Genomic DNA, 4,322 nt, shown 5'->3' with positions numbered 1-4,322 from the left:
TATATTGGAGTTACTCACACGCATGTCCGGGTTAGGATATGGGCTTTTTTGTTTTTCTTTTGGATTACTCTGACCCCTGGGATGCGTTCCATAGGAGCCTGGCATGCGTTCCAAACGGCACACTATTCCCTATATAGTGCACTACTTCTGACCCTATGGGCTCTGGCCAAAAGCTGTGTAATATATATATATATATATATATATATATATATATATATATATATATATATATATATATATATATATATATATATAGTGTGCCATTTGGGACTTGACCCTGGGGTAAATATATGTTTGTGCTGGCTGAGTTGCCCACCCCCCCCCCCCGGTGTGTCTGTGGTAGGATTTGCATGGTGTTTCTATTGCCTTACCTACTGTCACGAAGTATCCCTTTGCCAAACACCTGGTAGTACACACCTGGTAGTACACACCTCTCGTGTGAGAGAGGATGGTGGGGTGACGGAGGTGGGAGAGGCAGGGAGCGGGAGAGGGGCAGGGTGGGAGAGGAGGAAGGGGGGGGTGAGGGAGGTGGGAGAGGCAGGGGGCGGGAGAGAGGCAGGGTGGGAGAGGAGGAAGAGAGGAGGCTGGGGAGTGCCGTAATTTAGGTCTTTAGAAAATCTAACAATATATAAGAATTTCATGTCCCATTGAGAAGAGAAAGTACAGGGGGCAGAGTTTATCACATATTAGATGGTATAGTTGAGGGGGCAGAGTTTATCACATATTAGATGGTATTGCTCAGGGGGCAGAGTTTATCACATATTAGATGGTATTTTTCAGGGGGCAGTTATCACATATTAGTGGCGGTGAGGTAATACCATCTATCATCTGGTTGACGGTGAGGTAATACCATCTATCATCTAGTTGGCGGTGAGGTAATACCATCTATCATCTAGTTGGCGGTGAGGTAATACCATCTATCATCTAGTTGGCGGTGAGGTAATACCATCTATCATCTAGTTGGCGGTGAGGTAATATCATCTATCATCTAGTTGGCGGTGAGGTAATACCATCTATCATCTAGTTGGCGGTGAGGTAATACCATCTATCATCTAGTTGGCGGTGAGGTAATACCATCTATCATCTAGTAGGCGGTGAGGTAATACCATCTATCATCTAGTAGGCGGTGAGGTAATACCATCTATCATCTAGTTGGCGGTGAGGTAATACCATCTATCATCTAGTTGGCGGTGAGGTAATACCATCTATCATCTAGTTGGCGGTGAGGTAATACCATCTATCATCTAGTTGACGGTGAGGTAATACCATCTATCATCTAGTAGGCGGTGAGGTAATACCATCTATCATCTAGTTGGCGGTGAGGTAATACCATCTATCATCTAGTAGGCGGTGAGGTAATACCATCTATCATCTAGTTGGCGGTGAGGTAATACCATCTATCATCTAGTTGGCGGTGAGGTAATACCATCTATCATCTAGTTGGCGGTGAGGTAATACCATCTATCATCTAGTTGGCGGTGAGGTAATACCATCATCTATCATCTAGTTGGCGGTGAGGTAATAAATGGTATTATCTAGTTGGTGGTGAGGTAATAGTGTGGTTATTGAGTGTAAGGTTACATCTGATATCAGTTGTTGTTTTTGCGTTCTACTGTTGAATCCTCCAACCAGGCTTTCTGTAAAACGGGAATTTGAGGTAAGTTACTGCAACTCTGCCGTGTTTAAAAGAAATGGGAATGAGAACTTGTAATGTTCCATGGGTCATTGTGATGGGGATAAGTACTAGGTATCGTTGTGATGGGGATAAGTACTAGGTATCATTGTGATGGGGATAAGTACTAGGTATTGGTGTGATGGGGATAAGTACTAGGTATCGTTGTGATGGGGATAAGTACTAGGTATCATTGTGATGGGGATAAATACTAGTTATCATTGTGATGGGGATAAGTACTAGGTATCGTTGTGATGGGGATAAGTACTAGGTATCATTGTGATGGGGATAAGTACTAGGTATTGGTGTGATGGGGATAAGTACTAGGTATCGTTGTGATGGGGATAAGTACTAGGTATCATTTTGATGGGGATAAGTACTAGGTATTGTTGTGATGGGGATACGTACTAGGAATCGTTGTGATGGGGATATGTACTAGGTATCATTGTGATGGGGATATGTACTAGGTATCATTGTGATGGGGATATGTACTAGGAATCATTGATGGGGATAAGTACTAGGAATCATTGTGATGGCGGATATGTACTAGGAATCATTGTGATGGGGGATATGTACTAGGAATCATTGTGATGGGGGATATGTACTAGGTATCATTGTGATGGGGATATGTACTAGGTATCATTGTGATGTGGATAAGTACTAGGAATCGTTGTGATGGGGATAAGTACTAGGTATCGTTGTGATGGGATAAGTACTAGGTATCGTTGTGATGGGATAAGTACTAGGTATCGTTGTGATGGGATAAGTACTAGGTATCGTTGTGATGGGATAAGTACTAGGTATCGTTGTGATGGGATAAGTACTAGGTATCGTTGTGATGGGATAAGTACTAGGTATCGTTGTGATGGGGATAAGTACTAGGTATCGTTGTGATGGGGATAAGTACTAGGTATCATGATGATGGGGATAAGTACTAGGTATCATTGGTATAGTAATATGTACTAGGTATCATGATGATGGGGATAAATACTAGGTATTGATGTGTATTATTCTAGAGAGTCTCTGGTCAGAGGTAGAGGCCACTCGTTTTGACACCTAGAGTGTCTCTGTGGTCAGAGGTAGAGGCCACTCGTTTTGACACCTAGAGAGTCTCTGGTCAGGTAGAGGCCACTCGTTTTGACAGGAGCCACGTAGAGAACCTCTATCTCGGACAGCGTGTCATTGGAAATGAGAACGTAGATCTAACGACAACCGGGGTTTGGCAAGGGATACGTCTATTCATTTAGACCGTGACGAACCTAACCGCGGAAATTCTAGTAAAGAGATGTATTTGCACACACACTTCATGCATACATACACCAGAAGACAGTACACTGTACACACGGACGAGTGTTACACAACAAGGGAAAACAACTTCCATAATCCAGTTTATTTTTATTTATTTTTTTGAATGAACATGGGTTTTCCTTCTGTGTTCTATTTCTACAAGGTTTTGGTTTTCTGATGCACTATGTTCATTCAGTATTTTTTAAATTTGCGTCGTTTTGCCACTTCCTGTTAGGTACTTTTTGAAGTTATGCACTTTGAAAAAAACACGTTTTAAATTCAATAACCCACAGTGCATTGCTCCTATTGAAACGATTAGATGAATACTGGAGGTGGAAGGTATGACACAAAGGATTATTAAAGTGAAACAATCAAATTCACAGCATCATTTCATACCTCTCTCTTTTTTTTTTTATTTTAAGAATATCAGAGAGAATGTGACATTTCTGGTATTTTTTTCTTGAGGAAGTTTACGGTGTATTTCCTGATATTAAGGAAACCTATTTTCTTCCTCTGCTACATTGACTGAAGATGGTTTGATGTTATGCCCTGAGACACAGATCTAGGATCAGCTTACCTTCAATCATAACCTTAAATATCAATTGGGGGGGGGGGGGGGGGGGGGGGGGGGGGGTCGGTCAGTTAAAGCTGAACTCAGATCAGTGTCTATGGGTTGAGTGGAGCTTATGGATCCCAAATGTCTGGTAGTGTGACCACTGACTGCAGTTGTGTGAGGGAAGAGACATATATGTCCAATGGTTATATTCCCATCGGCGTCTGGTAGCAGCTTGTTCTGTGGAACCATCCATTTCCCCTTGTGGAGTTGAACCGACTGGGTTGAGCTAAATAGTAATAGTATGATTTTTGGTTTGTTTGGTAGCGAAAAAAGTGAATGTGGACTATTTTTTTATTTTAAACTTTTCTAAAAGTCTGAAGTGTCTTTTTTGGAAGGATATCTGTAACGCAGCAGGATTTCCTCATTTTTGGGGGGTGACTTCTTCATATGCTAGCTATGAGAGAACCCTTGTCATTGCACCTGTTTATATAGCAAGTCATTCCCTTATGGTTATAAATCAAATCAAATCAAATCAAATTTTATTTGTCACATACACATGGTTAGCAGATGTTAATGCGAGTGTAGCGAAATGCTTGTGCTTCTAGTTCCGACAATGCAGTAATAACAAGTAATCTAACTAACAATTCCAAAACTACTGTCTTGTACACAGTGTAAGGGGATAAAGAATATGTACATAAGGATATATGAATGAGTGATGGTACAGAGCAGCATAGGCAAGATACAGTAGATGGTATCGGGTACAGTATGTACAAATGAGATGAGTATGTAAACAAAGTGGCATAGTAT

General features: G+C 41.4%; 1 long non-coding RNA gene across 1 annotated transcript; it reads left to right on the top strand.

Annotated features, from left to right (window-relative positions):
- Positions 1-540: 540 nt before the first annotated feature.
- Positions 541-3,365, top strand: LOC118941210. The gene is made up of 2 exons (XR_005037542.1): positions 541-1,971; positions 2,252-3,365. It is a non-coding gene; the product is annotated as an uncharacterized LOC118941210 (long non-coding RNA).
- Positions 3,366-4,322: the final 957 nt, after the last annotated feature.

Source organism: Oncorhynchus mykiss, chromosome 18, assembly GCF_013265735.2.
Source record: "Oncorhynchus mykiss isolate Arlee chromosome 18, USDA_OmykA_1.1, whole genome shotgun sequence".
Taxonomy (NCBI): Eukaryota; Metazoa; Chordata; class Actinopteri; order Salmoniformes; family Salmonidae; genus Oncorhynchus; species Oncorhynchus mykiss.
The sequence above is the reverse complement of the archived record's forward strand: the minus strand, read 5'-3'. Positions and strand labels throughout refer to the sequence as shown.